Below are 27,188 nucleotides of genomic sequence, written 5' to 3'. Positions count from 1 at the left end.
TGGAGAGTATTTGTGTGCTCAGTCCCATTGCCAATTCCCATGGAATGATTTCAGAATTGTCATGGACTGTTATGGTGAAATGGCATGACCAGATTTTATAGCTAAGACAGCAAGTTCTGAGCCCTCTGGTCTTCCAAGGAAGTTGAAAAACAAAAACAAAAACCATTTAGGGAGGAGCCAAAGACAGAGCATTGGAAAGTATTTGTGGTCTGATTGCAAAGCATCTGGGTCCCTTACAGATTTTGAAAACCACATCCAAAATACACATCCACTTGCAATACACAATGTTTTTTCTCATTCTCTGACTCTGCATAAACTCATTCAAATCATGACACTAACTCTCTGTCTGTGCTCCATTCTTTATAAGCGTGGCACTCCAAAATTAGGGGCCAGTGTCCTAATAAGGGCTATTCCATTTACCAACAGTCAGAAGACCATCCTGACCACTTTTTCATTACCCCAGGAATTATAACTATTACTGGCAGCTGGGAGACATCTTCAATTCAGCTTCCCAACTACTCCCTCTTAGACCCTAACAAAAAAAAACACAAAAGAAACAAAAACAAAAACAACAAACCCCAACACATGTAATATACCATCATTTCAAATGGTCTTACTTACAAAGGAGTCCTACAGTGCTTCATAAGAAACAAATTTGGATGTGGAGGAGTAGCAGTCAACATTATCCTCAGTATCCTTCCTTTGGGAAGGGAAGGAACTCTAAGAAGTAAGAGTTTCAAATACTTCAGTCAGCAGCCTTACATAAGCCAATCTCATGACTACTGGTCTGAAGAACAGTTTATAATTAAATATTCAGTGTATACCAAGGTCTTGTCCATTCCCCAGAGGAGATACTTATATTGAAAGAGGACAGAATGAGTACTGTGAGTTTAAATCATGAACTCCAAAGCAAAATTTCAAATATATTCCTTTACCTTTATTAATCACCAAATAAGCAGAGTGCTATTAAAGTAACCTCTCTTTCAATTAACATTCCTGTAATGATCTGGCTGTTTGGGCAACATTTATATCCTTAGCCAGAATTGTAGGGAATTGTGGGTGAGTAAGAAAAAAAAGAATTCTCTCCTAAAAACTCATTAGATGACATTTTTTCTTTTTTGCCAGTGAGGATGCATTAGAGAATAATTGTTTTTCAAAAATACATTAATTCATTCATTTATACATGGATTTGTAATCTATTCCTCTTACTACTCTCCTACCATTGAAACAAAAAAGAAAAACATCTTCATAATAACCATGACTAATTTATCAAAACAAATTATCACATTGACCATGTCTGAAAATATATGTCTTTTTCTCCATCTTACATTCACTTCTTTGGCCAGGGGTGAGTGGTGTGTTTCATCTTCAGCTGTCTGGATCTGTGATTTTTTTTTATTGCATGGATCAGAATTCTAAAGTCTTCCAAAGTTGTTTTTCTCTACCTTGTTTGTATAAATTTTCCTTCTAAATCTGATCACTTGGCTCTGCATTATTTCATAGAGGTCTTCTAAGTTTCTTCTGAAACAGTTTGTTTAATAATTTCTTGTGGCACACTAATATTCCATTATTTTCATATACCATAATTTGTTTATCCATTCCCCAACAGGAAAATAGCTCTTTAATTTCTAATATATCTTTATCTATATATCTTTTTCCTCCTTTTGATCTCTTTGTTGTGTAGGTCTAGTAATGGTATAGCTGGGTCCAAGGATACGCACAGTTTAATAACTCTTTGACATAGTTCCAAATTGCTTTCTAGAATGGCTGGACCAATTTACAGCCCCACTAGGACTATATTAGTGTACCTATTTCTAGCAGCCTCACCAGCGCTTGTCATTTCCCCTTGTCATCTGTTGGGTATGAGGCAAAATTCAAAGTTGCTTTAACTTGCACTTCTCTAATTATTAGTGATTTAGAACATTTTTCATATGGTTGTTGATATTTTGCATTACTTCTTTTGAAAACTGTCTGTTCACATTTTTTGACCATTTATTTGTCGAGGTAAAGGATAACTTTTTATAATTGACTTTATTTTATATTCTGAGCTTAAACTCCAGAAAAAAGAATGTCCATACACACAGTAGAATATAAAGGAGGATTGTATATAAAATTGTGAATCCTCATTTCATACAGCTTGCTTTTTTTAAAAAAAGAGGTATGCATATTTCTTGTGTTACTTTTCCAAACTATACTGCCTTTCTATGTTTCCTTTTGAACTTCCCTGTGTTTTCTTCTGGGTATGAAAAAAAAACACCATACCTTTTCAATAGCACTCTTTTTATATATCATTATTGCTGATTCCCAACATTCTCTTCCAGTTAAAAAAAAAAGAAAGAAAAAAACCCCTTATAACAAATAAGCACAGTCAAGCAAAACTTATCAACACAATAACCATGTCCAAAATATGTCTCTTTCTGAAACTAGAGTCCAATATCTTTATGTCAGCAAACAGGCAACATACTTCAATATAGGTCATTTTAAGGAAAAGTCTGAAAATTTGTACAACATACGATACTTGTGGACCTCCTACCTCTGCAAAGGGATTAGGTGGGGTGTCTTCTCATATTGATAAGAATCAATTTTAATAACACAATGTGTTCAGAAACTACATTAATAGAAGTAAAAATATATGTATCACAGATACACCTTCTAGGATGTGGGCTACCTTCCAAATGTACCTCACCTGGCCACTTCTGATCCAAGTATGGTGTACTTTTAAAATCTCTTGGCCTGAGTGGGGACCACTGCCATGTCTTTCAGGACAAATGGGATTCAGCAGAAACTGATGTAGGTAAAGACATACAACAAGCATTATTTTCTTAAACAGTAAAGTATAGTCACATTCAGCAGCCATAAAATATTGTACAACTTTTTGTGACATCATTAGAAGCATCAGTTAGAGGTAGCTTGGTGACACAGTAGAGTGGAGTCAAGCCTGGAGTCAAGAAGATCTGAATTAAAATTTAGCCTTAGACACAAAGTAGCTCTGTGACCCTGGGCAAGTCACTTACCCTTTATTTGTCTCAGTTTCCTCATTCGTAAAATGGAAATAATAATACCACTTACCTACCAGGTTGTTGTGAGGATCAAATAAGATAATATTTGTAATGTACTCAGCACAGTGCTCAATTGTGCTGAATGTAAGCTCTTCAATGGCAGGGATTGTTTCATATTAAAAGCTTGTGAACTGACCTAAATCCAGTAAAAGATATAAATTTTTCAGATGAAAAGATCTAGAACAATGATTAAACCCTAATAAAAACTTGCTACATAAGAATATCCTACCTAAACTTAATCTTTAAGGAATAAAACTATTCTCACTACAACTTATGACAGTGTGTTAAATAAACATTAACTGAATAAGTCCTGAATATTTGATGTCTAGTTCTTCAAAGTACACAAGCCTGATCTGTGGTGAACGCATTTAGTCCCTGACATCGCTTATTTATATCCCTTTGTCAATTCAGTCACAAAAAGTTATTCACTGGTTTCCCTTTGTGAATGTAGCTTTCATAGAGGCTATTTCATTCTAAGTGTTTAACAAGAACATAAACAAATTATCACCTTCCAGTTATTTCAATCCACAGATATAGCTTGGTAGGCTAGCTTTCTGTGTTAGGCCCCAATTTTTAATTGGTCACAGTTAGGTTGATCTGGCCTTTGCATTAACTCCTTAAGTCAGGATTTATATGATTTGGGCTTCAGAATTCTCTGAGGGCAAAGACACAGACATACAGACAGAGACACACATACTATACATATATGTGTATATTTATGTATACATATATATATATATTTAAAATGACCAATATATTTTCCTGTCCTCAAATCTGCCAGTCTTGCCACTGTTACAGGTATCTGTGTCCTCCCTATTTCCAAAACATGAAACATTTTTGGAAATTCTTGTTCTGTTCTTTTCCCAACCAGTCTAAGAGCTATAGCTTCTTGGTTCATATAATTTTAATAGCCTATTTCTTATTCCCTATTCTTGTCATGTCATCTCATGTTCACACACTAGTCATTTTGTAATTCAACTTATACAACTTCATCCTTATTTTGTTTTTGTCTTAACACTGCCAAAATAAATTTTTTCACTTTCAGTTTCCCTTTCTCTCCCATCTTTTGCCTTCCCAATCTCCCACACCATTGTCTCCCTTTTAGCCTACCTTCTCCATCCCATTTATCCTTTGTCTGATATTTTACTCCTCCTTCTTAGTACCCTACTTAGCTTCCTAATCCCTAGCCTTTCTTCTATTTACCTAAGTCTCTGCGATCAGAAGAAATGACTACATATTTACTTTGTATATATTTTGTCTGTATAGAGCTGTTTATATGTAATTTCCTCCCAGTAGAATGTAAGCTGTTTGAGGGTAGATACATTTGTTTTTGTCTTTGTATACTGAACACCTAGCACATTACTTGGCATACCGTAGGTGCTTAATAACTACTCAAGAAATAGAATAAATTTGAGAGGGGAAAAAAGAAGTTTTCTCTGCAAGTTGAAGGAAAAAAGTCACATAGCTCAGTGCAATGCCCAGCTTCTTCCTCTCACAATATTCAATGAAGCTGTGACCTAGGCTGGCTTAGTAGAAGCTCAGGAGCTTTTAGTCACTGGTAGAGTAAGAAAGAGTCTCTCATCATAGTAAAAGTAAATGGGCATCGCATCCATACCCTACAGCCCCAGGATAAATGGAAAATGAGAGCTTATTCAGAACAACTAAAATGAAGGTGTGTAAAGAATTTCAGATGTTGTGTAGGTGGAAGATGAAAGGTGTTGCTCTCAAAGGAGGACTTAACAGATCTAAGAAAAGCAAGTTCAGGTTAATATATCAAGTAGATGATTCGCTGTGTAAATGAAAAACCTGTTTTACAGCTTCTGTAGGAGGCAGTCAGTGAAGAGGTTGTTATTCCTGACAAAGAGAAGAGCAACAGATGGATAGGTTAAGTCACCTGGAACCTGGACATAATAATACATGATGTAATCTTGAACAAGCAAATCTGAGGAAACAGTTACATTAGTTTATGCCAAGAAGAGCTCTGAATAAGTTTACAGAGTGAAGAACACAGGGCACATTGTATCACAACAACCTCTCCATTCTAGTTCCTTGGCAAAACTTGGAATAATTTATTCCTTCCTTCCTGAGAGCTCTGTTTTATGAGATCATCAGATTAAGAGCTGGAAGAGCCCTTAGAGATAACTGGTCCTACCTTATTTTTATAGGAGAGGAAATAAAGGCCCAGGAAGGTGAAATGATCTTTCTTGAGGTCACACAGGTAGTTAAGTATGCTCTTTTTCCACAATTACTGCCCACACAAACTCTCCTAAGCATAACTAGGCAGATCCGACTTCAGGGAAAAAGTAGCAGAGGAACCAGTAACATAGACAAAGCTCATCCAAGAAGAATCATTAGGGTTAGTTAGTATGTCACTAGCATCTTCAATGAGAATGTCCTAATGAAAGGTACTTGGCTTTGGGATTAGACACTCTTCCATTGGTGGCTGTGACATTTGCACTATCTTTTTACCTCTTAAATGTAAGCATTACTAAGAATACATCCTTAGCCACTTTGTCTTCTCTCTATAAACTCCCTCCTTTGCTAATCTCATCCATTCAACAGCTTCATCCAATATCTCAATGCATGTAACTCTCTAATTTATAGCTTCAGCTTTCCAATGGACTGTGGTATACTTCCTCCTGGATATTGTCAGTGCTCCAAACTAAAAATGTGCAAAACCAAAATGTGTGTTTTCCTTGATAAATTACCTCATTTTAGCAAATGGCATCACCATAGCTGGTCCCCACATGTGAAATGTCAGTCACTATTGCATGTCCTTTTTCTTTGTTCCGCTCATCAAATCGGTCACTTAGTCCTTTCAATTCTGTAAAATATCACACTCATTTGTCTGTAGTTGTCTGTCTTTTTCTCTATACTTTCTCCCTTGGTGATATCATCTGCTCCTGTGACTTCAATTATCACTTCTACACAGATGATGTCTTTATGTATGTACCCAGTCCACATCTCTCTCCTAGATTTTAGCCCCTCATCACCAATTGCTTATATGAAATATCCATTGGAATGGTTTGCTATCACCTAAAATTCAACATGTTTGGGATTACATTACTTTTCCCCTTCAACACACAGAAACTTCCATATTTCTATTGATGTACTACTATATTCTGGTGATGGCATTGCTAATCAGGGTTTATAGCCTGATTGTTATCTTTGGTTTTTCCATCTCCCTCATAACCCATATCTAATTAAATTGCCAATTTTTACCCAACTCTACCTCTACAATGTCTCTTGAATCCAATTCCTCCTCTTCACTCACATGTACTGCCACCATCTTCATTTAGGCCAGGCTACTACTTGCCTTAATTATTTTAATGGTTTCTTAATTTGCCTCCCTCTGCATCTAATCTCTCCCCCTCTCCAATCTGTCCCTCACACAAGGGAAAGCCAGCATTATCTTTTTGAGGTATAGGCTCAAGTATATTATTATCATCAAAAACCTTCAGGGGCTCTCTAATTCCTGTATAATAAAATGCAAATTCCTCAGCCTGTCATCTGGGGCCCTCCGTAATCTGGATCCAATGCCTGGAAGGAGTGATGATCAGGAGATCACTTAATTAATTTGATAAGTGTCTTAAATCAATTAATTGAGATTATAAGGCATGGACCTTTGTTGGAAGGGTATCTTACCTAGCATTAGATATGTTCCCAAGCACTTTATTGAGAAAATATGGGGAAATCTGATTAGTCATTAGTGCTTGTGGGTGTGACTGCAGATTAGCCACTAGATGACTAAGAACTGGATGAATTCCTCCTGTTGGAGAAACCACTTTTTCTGTGGTATTTGAGGCCACATTGTGAAATGGCTTGCCCCTATTCTTTTCTCATGTTTTCTCTTTCTTGGATTTCTATAGCATAATGCCAGAAGAAGGAGCTCCTTCACTCTTTCAGGATCAGAAAATGGTGACTGGCAGGAGGAGTACAAGGCAACCTACCTATGCTTACCCAAGTGGTCTAAGAGGGGAGTTCATGAGTTCATGACTATGCCCCCAAAGCTACTAAAATGTGCATACTTTTTAGCCCAGTGATACTGCTACTAGGTATACCCTGAGGAGATCAAAGAAAGAAAAGGACTCATTATATACAAAATATTTGTAGAAGCTATTTTTGTGGTAGCAAAGAACTAGAAACTTAGGCTATACTTATTAATTGGGGAATGGCTGAACAAGTTATGGCATATGAATGTGAACTGATACAGAGTGAGTTGAACAGAACCAGAACAATTTATATAATGACAATAATTTTGTAAAGACAGATAACTTTGAAAGACTTGGAAACTCTGACCCACACAATGACCAGCCATACTTCCATGATGAAAAATACTACCTACCTCCAGATAGAGAAATGATTCACTCAGAGTGCAGATTGAAGTATCATCTCCTTGTCTTCCCTTCCATTTCTTTCTTTTTCTCTTCCTTTCTTTCTGATGAGGCCAATGGAGATTTTTTTGGTATGACTATACAAACTTGTTATGCTTTGTTTTTCCTGCCTTCCCAATGGATGAGAGAGGGGAAAGAGGGAGAGAGAGAAAATCTTGAACTAAAAAATAAAATTGAATTTAAAAATTTAATGAGAGAGAGAGAGAGAGAGAGAGAGAGAGAGAAGAGAGAGAGAGAGAGAGAGGAATTCATGGACTAAGGAGTTCTAAGTGCCTTCAGCTCTGAATTGTTTTTGTTTTTGTTTTTAATACAAATTTTAAAGTTCCCAAGAGATTATAAATTCCTGTTTGGGTAGTAATTCCCTAGAGGAAGATTTCTTTAACAGCATGCAATTCAGAGAAGAGAACTGTCCCGAAATCCGACCACTGAAGCTACAACCTGAGGTTGCCATTCTTCTGATATTGCTATGAGTTGCTTGACCAGTATAGGTAGAAAGTGAATGGGGAGTTAGGAAACACCAAGATATCTTTGTTTTGTATATGTATGTATATTTATGTGTAGGAGAGGTCTAAGGCATTCAATGTTATCTGAATACTTTATGTTTCTCTCTCTCTCTGTCTCTCTCTCTCTGTCTCTCTCTCTCTGTCTCTCTTTCTCTCTCAAATGGGATCTTGTGAGTCTTTTGCACTGCAGCACCCAGGGAGAGGCTGTGTACTAGGGCAAGAGGAGGTCTCAGACCCATATCAGGGTATTGCATCAGGGGACTGTCACTCACTATCCAGTTTTAGGTCACAGATACAGGGCAGAGTGAGGAGACCTGCACAGGGGAGTGGCATTCCCAGGTAGGGAGACCCTGAGTTGTATACTAGTAGCAGACACAGTGTGGTTCAGACCCCAAGCCCAAAGCTAAGTCTCACTTCACCATCTAGTCCAGCCTGCAGAGGAATACCCAAAGCAGGAGCTATGGACCAAAAGAGAACCTACAATTCTACCACTTTGAACCAACAGAACTTTCCAGCTGCCTGTTAGGGGGCAGAATCCAGCAGCAGTATACTTTTGCACATACCCAAACCTACCTTAGCAATTTGCAGAATTCAGACCATAGCGTGTGGACAATGGAAAGAAATTAGTCTTTGTCTTGGATCAGACCACTTCGGGGGTGCTAAAAGCTTGCAGGTCTTCTGTGATCCTGATAGCACAACATTTGATACCCCAAGAAAACAGCAACAGGACCAGACCAGACCTTCCCTCCAGAAATGTGGAAGAACCTAGCCCTAACATCAAGTCTGAAGTCAGCAAATAGGCTGGAAGAATGGTCAAATAAAAAAAACTGATCCACACCATAATGAGCTATTATGATGGCCGGGATCTTTAAGACGCAAATGTAGAGGAGAATTACTCTAAAACATCTACAAACAAAGCCTTAGAAAAAAACACAACTTGGGCACAAACTCAGCTAGAATTCCGGGAAGAGATGAAACAACAGTATTTTTAAAAAGAGTTTAAAGGGTTTTTTAAAAAATGGAATGAGAGCACTTGAGGGAAACATATTGGAAAAGAAACGAGAGCCATAGAAAAAAGAATTAGAAAGGGAATTAACAACTTAGCACAAAAGTTATAAAACTTTGCTCAAACAACAAACTCTATGAAAATTAAAATGGACCAAATAGAAGTCAATGATTTCATGAGGCAATAAGAAATATTAAAACTAAGTCAAAAGGCCAAAAAAAATAAAAGAAAGTGAAAGTGCTTAGAAAGGTATGTGATAGCAAAAAACAACTGACCCAGAAAATAGATCGAGGAGAAAACAATTTAAGAATTACTGAACTATCTGAATGCCATAGCCAAAAGAGAGGAAGAGGAGAGAGAGAGAGAGAGAGAGAGAGAGAGAGAGAGAGAGAGAGAGAGAGAGAGAGAGAGAGAGAGAAAGCCTAGATCTCATATTTCAAGAAATCATAAAAGAAAATTGCCCAGATCTTTTAGAGCCAGTGGGCAAAGTCAAAGGGCCAGTGGTCATCTCCTGAAAGAAACCCCCAAATGAAAACTCCCAGGAACATCATAACCAAAAGGTCAAAAGAAAAGTACTTTAAGCAACCAGAAAGAATTCAAATATTGAGAAGTGACAGTCAGGATCGCATGCAATTTAGCAGCCACTACTATAAAGCAGTGAAGACTGTGGAATAAGATATTCCAGAAGGCAAAGGATATGGGCTTACAGTGAAGAACAACTTACTCAGAAAAACAGTATAATGTCACAGGGGAAAAATGATTCTTTAATGAAATAAAGGACTTCTATGCATTCCTGATGAAAAGACCAGAGCTACATAGAAACTTTTAGTTTCAAACATAAGATTGTAGAGAAACATTAAAAAGGTAAGCATGAAAGTCTTTCTACGTTTTTCTAAGATCACTGAGCACATCATTTCTTATAGCACAGTAGTGTTCTATCACAATCATACACCACAACTTGTTCAGTCATACCTCAATTGATGGGCATTCCTGAAATTTCCAATTCTTTGTCACCCCAAAGAGAGCTGCCACAAACATTTTAGAACATATAGGTTATTTTCCTTTTTCCCTAACCACTTTTGGAAATAGACCAAGTAATGGTACTGCTGGGTCAAAGGGTATCAGCAGTATAAAAACTCTTTGGGCATAATCCCAGATTTCTCTCCAAAATGTTTGGATCAGTTCACAATTCTGCCAACAATGAATTAGTGTCCCAATTTTTCCACATCCCCTCCAATATTTGTCATCTTCCTCTTCAATCACTTTAACTAATCTGCTCAGTGTAAAATGTTATCTCAAGGTTGTTTTAATTTGCATTTCTCTAATCAGTAATCATTCAGAACATTTTTTTTCACATGACTACAAATTGTTTTGATTTCTTCATTGGATTCCAGAGGACTAATGATGAAACACGCTGCCCAATTCCTTATGAAGAAGTGAAAGACTCAAAATGTAGAATGAGAATTTGTTTTGGACAGAGCCAATGTGGAAGTTTGTTTTGATTGATTATACATGTCTGGAATGGGTTTTGATTTCATTACATTTTCATTTAGGGGTGGAGGTGGGGTTAGGGTATAAGGGTGAGAAGGTGGATCTTGCTGATTAAAACAAATAAAAAACATTTTTTAGAACTATCAAGAGACTTCTGTGTATTTACACAATATCTTGTTATTTTCCTAAAGTCAGTCTGTTATTGAGCTCTTTAGATTTTTTAAATATATATTGACCTTACAAAAAAAAAGAGAGATCTTTTAACCACATTCTCTGTATCTTTATCACATTTACACAACTGGATACTTTATTTATTGTCTTGTATTGAGCTCTGTTAACACATATCTTTTGTGCCAGTGACACAAACAGATACTCTTTCCTATGTCCTCATTTATTGAAAGTTTATCCATCCTTTATGGTTCAGCTTAGATGCTAAGTCTTTGGTGCAGCCCTCTTTAATACCACCAAATGGAAGTGATTTTGTTTTTGCTGTGAAACTCCCATAGCTTCTTTGTATCTCTCTTCTAATACCTAACATATACTAGCTTAAACTATAGTTGCATATGTCTATCTTATTTCCTCTACTAGATATTATCCTGCTTGAAGAGGGGAAGGGACTAGATTGCAATCATCAGTATTTCTCCTACACAATAAATAAGAAGGAAGTGTTCATTCCATGTATGCTGAATGAATGAAATTAATGTAGTTGAATTCTGGATCTTCTTGTTAAATTTGAGATCAGGCAGGATTTTGTGTTCGCTTCTATGTGAGTGAAACATCAACTCACGCTATTTGATTTTACGATAGTCATTCCTACTTGCTGGAGCAGATCTGAGGGGTGGGGAACCTGTGGCTCTCTAGGTCCTCAAGTTTGGCACTTTGACTGAATCCAAACTTTGCAGAATAGATCCCCTTATTAGGGGCAATCATAAAATTAAGTAAATACTTGGAGAGGCCTAACAGTTTCACCATTCCATCTGGTCTGCAAGCAGCCTGCATGGATGTGTCTATTAAGATATGCTTAGAAGTAGTTAAATGTGTTTTCTAAAACTTGGAATTCCAGACTTTTCCCAAACAGATGTTTTCTGTAACTAGGCCTTTGTTTAGATTTTTTTCCATTTTCCTATTTCTTGCTCCTTAAGCTATGTATCTTCAGAATATACTATGGTTTTTATAGTTATATTTAAATATTAAAATGTTATTAATGAAGAGAGATAATATGATTTGGTCTGTTAGCCTAAATAAATGGGGAAAAACTAGAGGAAAATGTTGACTTATTTTACTTAATTTTTATACTCTCATATTTAAAATTTGTTAGAGAATGAACAGAAATCTCTGTTAAAAGAATCTATATATTTTCAGACTCATTAATTAGTAGTGAAATAAACATCATCACATGCAAAATACTTTGAGACAGTGCAACAAATCTGTCATATGCTCTGGTGTGTAAATTCTTAGAGAATGCTACTTTATAAATCATTTTCCTCTCAAATGCAAATGTAGTTTCTCATGGATAAGAAGGCAAATAGAGGAAAAGAGTTCATATGTTTATACTGTAACTCTTGGCTAGAAGAAACAATTGTATGAGATTCTCTCCTAATTGGTAGGCATCAATGGCCCTTTGAGCAAAAGGGTTATAATGAAATATTTACAAGGAAAACAGGGGTATATTGCCCAGGAATAACTCTTGAAAACTCAAAGTTTTCAGGGTTTTTATGGCCCAATCTAAATGGCAACTAAGAAAAAAATTAACGAAGCAATATGAAAGACGAGGAATTGGGGACAACTCTTCTTCAATATACTCTTCTACCTTCTACCTTGGCATGGTCACCATTTCAATGCTCCTTTACAGCTGATTCCAGAGGAAGGAAGTAAAAATCATGCCATCTGCCCATGTAACCAGTAGGAAAAGATTTTTCTGGTGAAGGAGATAAAACAATTACATTTGAACAGTTTAAATTCTAGAACTTCAAGAAGTCAACACTTTGGAAAGTTCTTACCTTTATTTAAGAGCAAAAAAAAAGTTACTTGACCAAGAAAGGCAAGAGACTTGTGGATTTGGGTACTATTAGGCAGCACAATGGATAGAGCACTGGACTTGGAATCAGGATGACTCATCTGCATGAAATCAAATCTGGCCTCAGATACTTACTAGCTGTGTGACCCTGGGCAAGCCACTTAACCCTGTTTGTCTCAGTTTCTTCATCTAGAAAATGACTGGAGAAGGAAATGGCACTCCAGTATCTTTGCCAAGGAACCCAAATGGTGTTGCGAAGAGTTGGACATGAGTGAACTACAACAAAAAAGTGAACTTTTGTCCTATTCTACATTAACTTTCTCCTACCCACCTTTAATAACATATGATATGTGGAAAGAACTATTTTTCCATCAATAGTGTCACCTTGGAAAGCAAGAGATGACAATAAATTATGTATAATCAAAAGCTAACTATTAAAATTGGTTGTTTTTCTCTGAGCAAGAGTATCCAAAGGGAAAACTGGATCAGATTAGATACCATATGAAACTTTCTACAATAAGACTTCAACAATGGTGATCTTTAGTAGGAGGTTAGATTGTGCTCTCTGGGAAGAAGGACTGTGGAATTTCCCTAAGGGTAGAATTTGATGACCCTTGAGGGCCCTTCCATTGATCATTTCTTTAAAAAATTATTTCAGTGATGGCTATTTGAGATACAGATTTCCAAAGTGGTTTATTAGTATTTAAAAGATTCCATATTTTAGCTCCCAATGTTCTCTTCTGAAAGGGCTCTATTGTCTCTAGTTCAGGCATACAATTTGTAAGTCAGCAGAAATAATTTCTGGGATATAATCTGCCAGCATTTTAAAGAAAGACGGGAGAAGACAAAGAGAGACAATTTAATGGAGCCACTGAAATACTGTGAATGAAAAAGTATTTTTTTTGAAGACCAGAATAGGAAATGGCTAATAGATATACACAACTCAATTTACATAGCATTTTAAGGTTTGGGAAACACCTTCCTCATAACAATCTTCTAAGGCAGATAACATAAGTATTGTTGTGAGGAAGGTGTTTCCCAAACCTCTGTTTCCCTGTACCTATACAGAGGTTTTTCACTGACCAGAATGCTGCACAAAAGTCAGGGTTGTTTTGTTTTGCTTTCCCTTTTGATGACTGAAATATCTAGTAAATGAAGGAGTGTGGGACAGAAATGTAAAGGGCAATGACCTTGCCCTCCTTGCTTAACTTTTGTGTTTACTCAGATATACTTATGTAACCTTTATAAATGCTAGGAATCTTTATTTGAACCCCTACTCCCATTAATGAATTGGGTCCCACAAAGCAAGGTTACATCACTCCTCTCAGGGTCCTAGGGCTACCCTGGAGGGATTAGAGATGCCTTTCTCTAATGATGTCAGTGCCAGTTCTCATTCCAGGGTGTTCTCCCTCAATGTCAATAGGCAGTTTAGGGAGGACTAGTACCTCTGGTGTGAGGGCTGGGGAGCCCTTTTCAGGCCTGCTCATCTACCTTTGGTGTCCACCTTCATCCAGCTCTTTCATCTGTGAGCCAAGAAGCTGTAACATGCGCAGCAGCCACGTCTCAGTAAAACCATTTTGTCAGATGGGTTAAATGAGGTTTACAGTATAGGTTTCAAACCCATGGGTGAGTTAGGAGGATGTCAACCCCAAGTATGTGAAGACTTCCCTTGGTGGGATGGGCAGATGAGAACAATTTGTTCCAACAGCCATGAAGGTGGCTGAAGCAGGTGCTGTGGAGTACTTAGAGCTTGGTCAGATTGAAGATGCCAAGGTCATCCACTGCATCCTAGATCGTCACAGTTATTCTGACTTTTGTCTTGTCACTGGACTTTGATGACTCTGGAAGAGAGTGAGGCTGACGAATTCGTGCAAGTCTGCCTCACTTAATTACAATTCACATGAAAGTCAAGACATCACCCATCACATTGTGATTTCATTGGTCCTCTTTGAAAATGAAGAATGAACAACGGAACAGTAGTAGTAGTGATAGCAATAGTAGTAGTCATAGTGATAGTAGTAGTTAGCATTTATATAATGCTTTAAGGTACATAGAATGCTTTATAAATATTATCTAATTTGATCCAGACAACAACCCTGAAAGGTAGATGTTGTTATTGTTTCCATTTTACAGATGAGGTAATTGAGGCTGAGAAATTAAGTACCTTAGCCAGAATCATGAAGCTAGCAAGTGTCTGAGGACAGATTTGAACCTCCTGATTCTAAGTGCAATCCTTTATCCACTATGCTGCCTTCCAGTGATTAGCACTTGGTATCATTTAACCAATCAACAACAATTAATTTTTAACAAAACGGATCTTTACTGAGAAGGTACAGTAGGAGCAGGAGTACAAAATATCCCTCCACTCAACTCTCGGAAGCACACTCTTCCTAACACCTTTTTAAAACTCCCAAGGTTCCAGACTAGCCTGTTCCACCTTCAGCACTCCTTAGTCTAAGGCAGGAAAGATTAGACACAACAAAGACAGAAACAATAGCAGGGCCATAAGCTTGCGGTTTCATGGAGTTTCATGCCAAGGTCCCTCTCCCACCTGGAGACCCACAGCAGCTCCTCTGAGTTACCCCCAAGAAATCTTCTGTACGTACTCCCAGTTCTAGTCCAGTAGATAATAAAAGATTAATTTCTTTACTGCCCATTTAGTGGACTGGAAACAGTCATCTCTGTGCATGTTGTTAAGTAAAGAGCCCAGCATTATCATTCTGCGTCATTCAGCATTTCTCGAAGTAGATCCTCCCCACATAGTTTGGCAGCAGGAAGAGCATACTGCACATGTTCCCACTGGCCAGCCTTCCCATTACACTTATTGCCAATTTTGAGAGAATCTTGGGAGTGAAATGGATTTTGTAATTTTAGTTTCCTGTATTTCTCTGATAGAGAAATGAAACGTGGGGGGAATCAGTACAAGGGGTTAAATGGGAGTTAAAAGGAATTTCCAACACTGCCTGGGAATGTAGACTTTGATTTAGTAATAGATACAGACAATCCAAAGCCAATACTTAATGTTAGCCTGAGGATACTCTGCCTGGCTTTTGTTTGGTTGTATTTATCTGGCTGTGGTGGTTTAAAAACTTGATTGCAACTAAAGAATTATTAGGCTGCTATTATCAGGGAAAGGCTTTCCAGACACTGCACCACAGCAACCAGGAACCAAGATGGTCAGCAGATGGTCTTGAGGAGATGAGTCTAGGAGCAGAGAGTTTAGTAACAACAACACATGATCAGCAAAGATGCTTAATAAAGATAACACAATGCTGCTGTTCTGCAGCCATTTTTATGCCATACTTGTATACTCTATCCCCTACTTCCAGCCTGGCAGCACGTCAGATCCCATCTTGGGTCTTTGGGCTGCTGATGGATGAGCCCGATGGTTTCTAGCCTAACCCAGACCCTCATGCTGCTGTTCCCTGCTCATCTTCATGCAATAGTGTCACTAGAAGACATTGGTAGGGTTTCAGCTTTGCTTCGCCACATGTGTGCTTTAGATGTGACCTCTCTAATGGTGTCCTTCATCACTTTTTCCTGTCACTTTATTTTCTATGCTCTGTGACTAAGTGTCTTTTACTTCAACAAATGTGTCATATGACTGTCTGGTAAAAATAGACATCATCAGTAGGGGCTCTCTCTCATTTGTTCCCATAGGTTTAATTATCTTCTCTCTGCAGATGACTCCCAGATCTATACTTGCACAGGCACAATCTCACTCTTGAGCTTCAGTACCATATCATCAGCTTCCTATTAGATATTTCAACCTGAATGTCCTGGAGAATTCTGAAACCCAGCATGACTAAAACAGAACTCATTTCAAAACCTGCCCTTTCTATTTTTGTTAAAGAAATCACTTTTTTTTCAAGCTGCCATGTTTGTAACCTCAGCATATCCTTGACTACTCACTCTCCCCCACCTCACATATCCAATCAATTGCCAAATCTTCCTTTTTCTACTTTCATAAAACCTAGTGCTTCCAACTCCTCTCTAATCACACAATCAGAACCTCAATTCAAACTCTTATCACTTTTCACCTAGACTATTGCAAGCACTCCTTAATTGATTTCCCTGCCTCAAGTATCTCCCTACTCCAATCCATTTACACAGTGATCAACTCTACAGATTTCCTTGAAAGATTTGGCCATGTCATTCCCCTACTTAATAAACTCCAGTGACTCTGTATGGTCACTAGGATCAAATATAAACTCTTTTGTTTGGCTTTTAAAACCCGTTACAGTCTGGCCCCAACATACCTTCACAGCCTCATTACACATGGTGGTGGAATTGGAATATTCTTTGCTCCCTATTACCATTTACAGATTCTCTCTCTGTCACCAACACTTAGCAATTTCTTTGAGAAATTTGAGAAAACACTACATTTATCACCTCATTCAGATTTCTATCACTACTATTTATGGTCCCCAAGACATTTTCCTTACTTCCTTAATCAGTTCAGGGCCTGGCTCACAGTGTCTTCATTCTACCTCCTGCTAGGGGACTTCAATATACCTATTGATCTTCCTTCAAATACCTTAACTTCCCAGGTCCTCAGTCTACTTAATTCCTGTGACCTGATCCTCCACTTTTCCTCAGTTTCGCACAGGGATGAGAATGAATGAATAAAGCATTTTTATTAAGTGCTGACTGTATACTAAACACCGTGCTATGTGCTGGGGTCGACATAGAGAATTAAGATAGTCCCTGTTCTCAAGGGGTTCATATTCTAACAGGGCAGATAACAAATGGAAGCTTTCAATTATAAGTTATATGGAAAGGTTCCTTGGTTCTTAGTGTTCAGTAGCAAAGTAAATGGTAATGCCTATTCTTTAATGTCATCTCCACTGATAAAATCATATTAATTTCTGATGTTCAACCATTTGGTAATGCCAAAGACTTTGCTGGCAAGAACTTTCCTTTCTGGATCTTAGAAGCCTGAGCTGTTCCCAGGCTACATTTCCACAAGGGTTGATTCCCAGGATGACAGCTACAGGTGCTGGGCAAGAAGCAATACATAATTATGTCACATAATCTCAAACGGTCCCTCACTGCAGCAAGGCAATACTTTTATACTGCCCTAATCAATTTACTGCTCCACTCACAGCAACAAGTATTCCAAACCTATTTTTGGTAAAAAAAATTTTTTTAAATTAAATTTTATTTAAAAATGGAGAGCTCCCTCCCACTACCCCTCTTCCTTCATTGAGAAAGCCAGAAAAGCAAACTTTTGTTACATACACGTATAGTCAAGCAAAATAAAATCCTACATTGGCCAAATCTAAAAAAGAAAATCTCTGAATTTGCACTAAGTCCATCACTTCTCTACTGGGAGGTGGACAGCATGTTTCACCTTGAGTCTTCTAGAAATGTAATTGGTCAATGTGTTATTCAGAGTTACTAAGTCTTTCAAAGTTGTTGTCTCTATAGCATTATTTTCACTGTATGAATTATTCTTTTGGTTCTGCTCACTTCACTCTGTATCAATTTATACAAATATTCCCAAGGTTCTCTAAAATTATCTCTATCGTTTCTTGTAGCATAATAGTATTACATCACATTCATATATATAATTTATTCAGCCATACTCTAATTGATGGGCCTCCCTCAGTTTCTAATTTTTTGCCTCCCTGCCATAAACACACACACACACACACACACACACAAGCTGGTAGAAATATTTTTGTACATATGGGTCCTTTTCATCTTTTTTTTTATTTCTTTGGGATATAACCTAGTAGTTATTCCAAAATTTTTCTTCTCTCCTCCAGCTTCCCTCTCCTCTCAGCTGAGGACCTCACTTCATACTACACCAAAAAAAAACCCCTGACATTTGCCAAGAGCTTCTTCTTCTCCTTTCCTATCACTCACATCATTCAGACTTCTTCTCCCATTATCTCTTTCACATAACTTTATTATTTTTATCAAAATAAGCATGTCAAGTAACTAGTGATAGCTCTTGTGTTAATGGTTAGACTGCAAATTTCAGTTATATCCCAGGGGCATACTGACCTGTTCATAATTTTACCTGATGAAGATGTTTCTGCTGTCTGTTATTTTACATGTAAATCTTTCCCTTTCCCTTATGCCCTCTATAAAATTCCATTGTATCTGTTTTGCCTTGTAACTAAGACTATATAAGATTGCTGAAAAGGCTGCTTGGAGTCATCTTTTTTATATCATGAATCTATAGTCCAAGAATATAATAAATTGGTTATTAAAATGTTGCTGTGGGTTGATGAGCATGATTGGAAGCAGAACCTATCAACCAATCCTGGAACAATTTTTATGTCAGCCCCTTGAGGGCAAGGCCTTTTTTTTTTCCTTTTCTTTTCTTTGCATCTGTAGCACTTAGCACAGTGCCTGGCACCTCATAACTGGCTTAATACTTGCTTTTGTTTCATAACTGACAGACATTGTTTCCTTCCTACACTCTATGTTCAAGCCAATCTGGCCTTCTCCCTGTTCCTCACATATGACACGCCATTTCCCTTCTCTGCTCCTTGCATGGTCTGTTCCCTAGACCAGGAAAGCTCTCTCTACTTGTCCATATATCATAGAACCCCTCTCTTCTTTCAAGATCAAGCACTGCCATCTTTGTAATGTCTTTTCTGCTGTTTTCCAACTCTTTGTGCCCTCTCTATCTTGTATTTATGTAGTGTATATTTATTGTTTACATATTTATGTAGGTTTATTTTCTCACCCCAAAAGAATGTATGTCACTTCAGGGTAAGGATTCTTTTTTTGTTTGGTTTTGTATCTCTGGCAGCTAGCACAGTGATTGGCATGTTGTAGAGGCTTTGTAAATGTTTAATGACTGATCAGAAACTGATTTACAGAGTGCCTCAATCCTGGAGAGAGCCATAAATGATAAGGATTAATTACCCTTCCACTGTAGAGATGAAGAAACAGGTTTTGAACAGTTAAGGGATTTGCCTGTTATCTTACAATGAGTTAAGTGGCAAAATTGGAACTCAAACCCAGATTTCTTGTCTCAAATTCCAGTTCTCTTTCCACTCTTATGATGCCTTTGTGGACTCTATGTTGTCCCTTTTCTCTCTAAAGGATTCAGCCTTTATTCACATTATTCCCCAAGTCTGGCATGGTCTTTACTTTTTCCACCTCTTGAAATGATAATTATCCTTTAAAGTCTCATTCAAAGGTCTCCTCCCAGAAGAAACTTCTCTGATTCTCCATTCTCTAATGACCTTTCCACCCTCAGGCCTCACTCAGTGTTTGGCTTACATCTCTCTTTGGCAGCTCTCTTGTATTATATACTAATTGTGTGCACAAATTAGTTCACCTCTCTTGAAGCTCAATTTCCTCTTCTGTAAGAAGGAGATAAAAATACTTGCAATACCTATCTCACAAAGTTGTTTTGAAGAAGTGCTTTATAAGCCATAAAATGCTAAATAAGCAACAATTATTAAAATATTATTTTAACATCAATAGTTTAATAATTTATTAAATAACTTAATTTCATTAAATTAAAATTAATTAAATAATATTTATTTTATATCTGCATGTATAAATATACAATATGTAAATAAATTTAAATAGAGATCAAGCAATATTGGAAAGTATTAAATTTATTAAATAAATTAATATTAAAAGACATATTTAAAAATAAAATAAAAACAAAACCAAAAAAATAAAATTTTATATGTGTGTATTGCTCTACCCTTCTACTAAATTCCATGGGGTTCGAACCTTAACCAGATTAGAAACTCTTACAGTGTCTAACTTATTGTTTTGAACCAAATTGAATTGTTGACTTATTGACTTATTCACAGTGTGATTTTTTTATATCAAGTCTTTCTAAAGGAGGTAGCTAGCTCAGAGTAGGTTTGATAAGAATGATAAGAAAGTGAAGAAAGAGGTTAAGACCAGAAGTAAGGCCTAAATGATGGTGTTGATAGAGTTTCTGGGCACCCAGGGCAGAGCAAAAGGATAGTGGTAACAGGTAGTGCAGTGATTTAGCACCACAAAAAGGGAGAAAGTGAGTAAAAGGGAACTGAGAGATCTCAGAAATAAATTTCACTTAATTTATGAGTTGGCTTTATACTGGCCCTTTCCTAAATAGGGATAGTTGCAACCTACACCATTCCTTTGCTCCCTTGATGTTAGCAAGCAAATAACTAAGATGGAAGGAAAAGTATCTAAACAACTCTCATTTTTTCTGATTAGTAGGTCAGCCTGTTCCCTGAAATTCCATTCTTGTGGTTATTTCTGTGCCATCTCTGACACTGATGGAGATCAATCACCAAACTATTACAAAATGGCAATTTTTTTTTTTGATGAGGCATGAAAGCAGCATTCTTGATGCCCTCACGTCAAGAATGGAGTTCATGGAGCAGGGTTAATTGGAATCCCAGTTATACAGTCAAACATCAAGAGCGCATCAAAGAAACAAGAATCAGGGTCAGTACACAAAACTTCATCCATAAGCACAGAGGCAAAGATCTAAGGTTTCAAAGGAAATAGGAGCTGATGCCCAAAACATAAGAGAGCCTGGTCAGGCTGGCACAACCAAGGGTAGGAACGCTGCCTAGAGTTTTAGTCAGTCTGGGGATGTTTGCAAAGGGATTTTAGCTGAGTGCCTGAAGTTAAAGGGAAACATAGCTGCTTGAAATAGCTTCTTTTGCTAAGGGCTTAAGAAGATACTGATGTTTATTTTTCAATGCTCACTAGTGGAAACTAGCCCCAGAATATGGGAGGGGGGGAAGGTACATGGAAAGAAAACTAGCTTTAGGCAAAGTGGGTCCATAGCAAAGAAGGACTGAGTTTGTAAAGGAGAAGAGTAAGGGAATGTCTAGGAACTGGGACAAAGTAAATGAAAAGTGAAGCCCCAGAAGTTGGTTGGAACAGTCAGAGTATGGTTAGAAGCAGAGTGAATTGTAGGAAGGAGTTGAGAGAATGTGTCTACAGAGGCTGACAGATTTAACAAAGTAAGGGCTGAGGTTGATAATTCTACCAGTCTATGAAAATCTGGTATGCCAAGAATTATGTACACTATTGATCTGAGCTTTTATCTGCGTCCTGATATCTCTCTGATATAGCTATAACAATATGAGGAGCCCCCACGAATGGTCATTAATCAAAATTTGTCTTGTACCACTTATCAAAATAGGCAAGTTTCTGAACTCCTTGTAGCCTGTTGTCAGTGGTCTCCAAAGTGGGCACCAGTACTGACCCCAGTGTAGGTTATGGCCTGACCTCACAAGTACTGTGGTCTGGTGACAAGAGGTGTATGACCAGCAAGTGGGAGGGTGGGAAGATGGGTTCTATTCCACCCTTTCTGAGACAGCCAATCATGGTATTTGTTTCCAATAAAACCACACTACAAAATTATAGCACAACATTTTCCCCAGTCCATTCCCTTTGTCTAACTTCCCTTATTCCCTCCTTCTGAGCTGGGCCCACTACCTTGGCACTCACAGCAGCAGCTACACAGGTATCACTGAGAAAATTCCCACCTCCTGTCGGTAATCACTGGATGGCTCTATCAGGCACCCTTAGAAAGCAAGCTCTGTGCTCTAGGGCATTGGATAGTGAAGTAGAGCCCCACCACCTTTTTGTTTTGGGTGGAATAAAGTCTCACAGACTGAACAGAAATAGATGGGTTGTAATCTTCATTATATTATCTCCTTGGTGAGGCTAAGATACTACACAATGATTTCTTTGTAACAACTAGATCTCAGTTCCAATACCAATGGATTGTAGGCACACTTACAGAGGTCACCATCTTTCCCCATGGCAACAAAACAGTTTGATTAAAAGTGTGAGAAAGAGTCTTCTGTAATAAAGACTAAAGCAAACAAAGTTTGAGAGATTGAATTTGAGAGTGGGGTCTTAAGAACTGTCCTTGGAAGAACATAGGTGGAGGAAAAAGAAGATTCAGAAATGAGTAAGGGTAATGACGATGGAAAAAACTCTGGAAGGACATTGAAAGTACAAGTTAGGAATGAAAATAACAGAGTTAAAGGAAGCAGAAAAAAAAGCTAAGAAGAAGATAGAACAGAAGAAATAAAAACAGAAGAAATAGGACACATTAAGGTGAAAGAGAATAAAACTGAATTACTCTGAATAGCAGCTGAACAAAATGTCAACTAACCCTCTATATCTAACCAGTCTAAACGAGGTTTCATATACTGCCCAGACCATGATTCACCCACCACCCAGATATCCAACCACGATACCAGGACTTTAGTTCAGCCCCGTTACCATGTGCTTTGCCCCTAAGCAGGTACTGCCTTCCTCTACCCCCTTCTATTTCTTACTTGCTCTGGAGGCAACAGTCAATACCACTATTGCTCCTAGAAAGATCATGTGACTCTACTGTTACATGAAGAGTAGACAGAGTGCTGGAGTCAGGAAGATCTGAATTCAAATCCATTCTTAGGCACTTCCTAGCTATATGACTACGGGCAAGTCATGCAATCTCAGTTTCTTCAACTGAAAAATGGGGACAATAATGGCATCTACTTCACAGGGCTGTTGAGAGGAACAAATGCGATAATATTTGTAAAGTGTTTAGCACAGTTCCTGGTACATAGTAGGTTCTTAATACTTATTCTCTTCCCTTCCCCAGGCCCTCAGTATGAGTATATTTGCTTGTTTATAAATTACATACATATACTACTACACTAGTAATTACACACATTTGTTGTTGTTGTTTTTGTTTGGTCATTTCAGTCGTGTCCAACTCTGTGACCCCATTTGGGGTTTTCTTGGCAAAGATACTGGAGTGGTTTGCCATTTCCTTTTCCAGCTCATTTTACAGATGAGGAAACTGAGGCAAACAGGGTGAAGTGACTTGTCCAGGGTCACACAGCTGGTAAGTGTCTGAGGCCAGATTTGAACTCAGGAAGTTGAGTCTTCCTGATTCCAAGCTCAGCAATTTATCTACTGTGCCATGTACTTGCCCCAATTATGGACATTACTATAAAACTTATAAAAACAAACAAATAAATGATGTAATAGAGGAGTAATGTTATTTAATCCCAGAATCATTAGGAAACAAATGTAGTTTATTGAGCAGAGGAGTGATACAGTCAAATCTGTGCTTTAAGAAAGTCACTTGGGTGATATATATATATATATATATATATATATATATATATATATATCATACACACACATACATATATATTATAGTGGGTAGACTAAAAAGGGAAGAGAATTGAAGTCTGTAAACTAATTAGGAGGCTATTCTAATAGTTCAAGAAGGCCAGTACTGGGTAGTTCCCTGTATGGGTAGAGAAAGGGGACAAACAAGAGAAATATCATAGAGATAGAAAGGACAAGGTTTGACCACTGACAGGATATAAGGGATAAGAAGGGTGGAAAGTTGAAGAGATCACTGAGTTTATGAACCTGGGTGACTCAAAGGATAGTAGTGCCCTCAAGAAAAATAAGAAAGTTTGGAAGTTGTAGATTTGTGAGGAAAAATAATGTAATGAAATCTGAGATGCAAATTGCAACCCCAAATAAAAAAGGGGGTGAGATTTTTATTCACCATTCACTGCCTCAGCACATAGAGACTGGCTTTTGAGCAGTATTTACTTTTACTTTCATTCATTTTTTATTCCACCCCCCTTAATAGTATTTTATTTTTTCCAATTATATGTAAAGATAGTTTTCAACATTCACTTTTATAGGATTTTGAGTTCCAATTTTTTTTTTCTCTCTATCTCCCTCCCTTCTCCCTTCCCAAAGATGGCAAGCAATCTGATATAGGCTATTAATGTACAATTACATTAAGCATATTGAGGAGTATTTACTTTAGTTATTAATTCATCTGGGAACAGAAGGTAAGGATGCTGAGAGAGTGGAGTTCCTCCCCAAGTTGTACTCCCATGGCTAGTGTTGTGTATTGGGCCCAGCCCAGAAGGGGAGGGTTGGGAGGTTGCCCAGTGGAGGGAGTGGAATGAGGTGGTATTGGATTATAAAGGTAGGTATGGTTGTGTTGGAGACAAATCCCATGACTGGCTATTTCTGGTAGAATGGGTTGGTCTATGACCTCTTTAGGGTTAGTCCATGGTCAACCAGGGACCCCTGGTTAGCACTTTAGAGGCCACTGGCCTAGACCATAACTTCCTTCCCTGACCAACACTTCTCTATGTGTATCATGCTATTAGAGTGTAAGTTTTCTGAGGGCAGGGACTATCCTACTTTTGTGGGCCTTTGAACATTCCTATATGGTAGGTATTTAATGATTGCTTTTTGATTGATTGAAGAGAAATAAAAATTAAATCTAAAGACAGGTAAGAGTTCAAAGGTGGAACCCTAAGGATGTGCTGAATATTAGAGAACTTCCACTCAGACTGAAACGTTATTTGAACATTTAAAAATCCACTATGGAAGCATGGAAGATGGTGATAGTCCCCAATTTAAGGTCGCCATTAGTTCATGTACCTATGCAGTTCCTTAAAGTGAAGGGGAAGAAGATGAGGAGAAAGAAAGGGAATATTGCCAGAAACTGGGGTTCCTGTAAAGCCGGAGGCTATGAAGGCATACAGCTGCCTGCAACTTCTGATCATGCATGGGCTTATTTAGAATGAATTATTTAAGATGCCCTTGAAGCTAGTTCTGGGGTATGGTGAAGTACATGAACAGAAAAATAGTGTTTTGTAGAGTGAGGTTGGTGATGATGAGTCTGTGTGAGAGAAAGACACAGAGATAAACTGAGACAGAGAGAGACAGAGGAGAGAGATAAAGAGACAAAAACAGAGAAAGAGTAAGGAAATGCCCAGGATTTTAGAGCCCTGGTGGATGAGTGGGATGGTGACAGTGGGATTAGTAACAGAATGGGTTTTGGAAACCTATGTGTTTTGAGGCTGAGAAAATGGCTGTTTGTGAAAGCCAAGAGATTCAGCTTGTGAAGTCTGGGCTTGGCAGCTTCAGCATTACATGGAAATTCATTGTGAAAGAATGTGCAGCAGTTGGGTTGTAGTATGTTCTGGGTCCTAGTGTCCTGACACATTGATACTTGTATTAAAGAGCAATGATGAGTATCCATTGATTGGATTTGCCTCCAATTGACTAGGCTAGTGAGTTTCTGAGTTCTATGTAGTTTCTTGTAAAGAGATAGAATGTGCAGAATTATAAAAGTCACGTGTTGACACGTCAGTGACTTCATGAGAGGACCTTAATGCTACGTGAACCCGGCCATTCATAGGAAGAACAATGAAGGTAGCAGGAGGAATTCTTCAACTTCAGGGATTTGAGAAGAAAGTGGAGGGTGGATTTATAATAGCAAAAAGCTTTGAAGAAAATATGTGCTCAACACCTGCAATTGGATATGAATGTAATGGAATATTCCTATGCTGTGAGGAATGATGAATTTGAAGAATACAGAGAAACATATGTGATCTGAGTGAAGTGATGCAGAGTAAGCCAAATAATAGGCAAAATAACCAAAACAGTTTAAGTAAGATAATCGCTAAGAAGCTAAAGAATTTGGGTCAAACACAAAAATGTTCTTATATACGAAAGTTAAAACACACTTGTCTTTTTCTGTTTAACAACTGTTAAGCTACAAAAGATGGAAAGCCAGTCAGTCAATAAATGTTTTTAAGTGTGGGGCACTGTGTTAAGCCCAAGGGATGAGAGAAAAAGCAAAAAAAAAAATCATCCCTGTCATCCAGGAGTTCACAAGGTAATGGGAAAGATAGAATGCAAATAACTGCACACAAACAAACACGTCGTACAGGATAAATGTCTTGTGATATCAGTGGTAATCACGATATTATGAAGTTTGGCTTCCTCTTTTGGAGGAATGTACATTGCAGGAGAGAGATTTTTAAAATGTTTGTTGGGGAGTGTTGGTTGTGTTAAAATAGAACGTAACAACAATTGTTTTCTTTCAATGAGAAAATGAAAGACAAGGTTGGTTGCACATGGTTAGGCATAAAACCACCCATGCATATGTCCACTGCATGTGGACACTGAGTGGGTCAAATTAAGATAAATTTAAATAACTTAACATTTTGTTCTTTGCTTGATCCTGAACTACTGAAACCTGTGTAACTGATATGTGGACTGCCTCCACCCTTTTGCTCCATTGTCTTGCTTATCCAATATACTGGCAGGTCAGGGGGTACTCAAGGAGGTGGCTGTTGCTACAACTAATTCTCTTGGTGTTTTCAGTCAACAAATATTTATTAAGTGCTTACTATGTGTCAGGCGCTGAACTAAGTGTTTTAGGGGTAAACTTTGGGGGTGGGAGAGCTACACTCGTACTATGAACCCTTTAGCTGGTGAGCTCTCCCTGTTTTGCTTCCCATTTAATAAATGTGCTAGTGGAATGCCATTAACTCCTCATCAAAACATTTACTAAACAGAGGGCAAAGAAAGAATGATTATGATGGTATTCTGAGGCCATCAATTCAAAATTGTCTATGGGGGAGAGCAGGCATACATTTGAAGTACTTTTGTAGTGATGAAACCCATGTGTCTGGGCAATTCGCAACATTGGAATTTAGGGCCTTTTCTTAAGAAACAATCAGCACCAAAATTCATTGATAGGTGTGGTGGATGAGTGGCTCCTCTGCTGTGCTGGGTTGCTCTTTGGATGGACTGTTCCACTTCCTTTTAAAAATTCTATTGATTTATTTTTAGTTTTCAGCATTCATTTTTGTAAGACTTTGAGTTCTAAATTTTCCCCCCTCCCTCCCCTCTTCCTCTCCAAGATGGCATGCAATCTGATATAGGCTG

This window comes from Phascolarctos cinereus, unplaced genomic scaffold (assembly GCF_003287225.1).
Source record: "Phascolarctos cinereus isolate Bilbo 61053 unplaced genomic scaffold, phaCin_HiC Scaffold_726;HRSCAF=1367, whole genome shotgun sequence".
Lineage (NCBI taxonomy): Eukaryota > Metazoa > Chordata > Mammalia > Diprotodontia > Phascolarctidae > Phascolarctos > Phascolarctos cinereus.
This window is presented reverse-complemented; position numbering follows the sequence as displayed.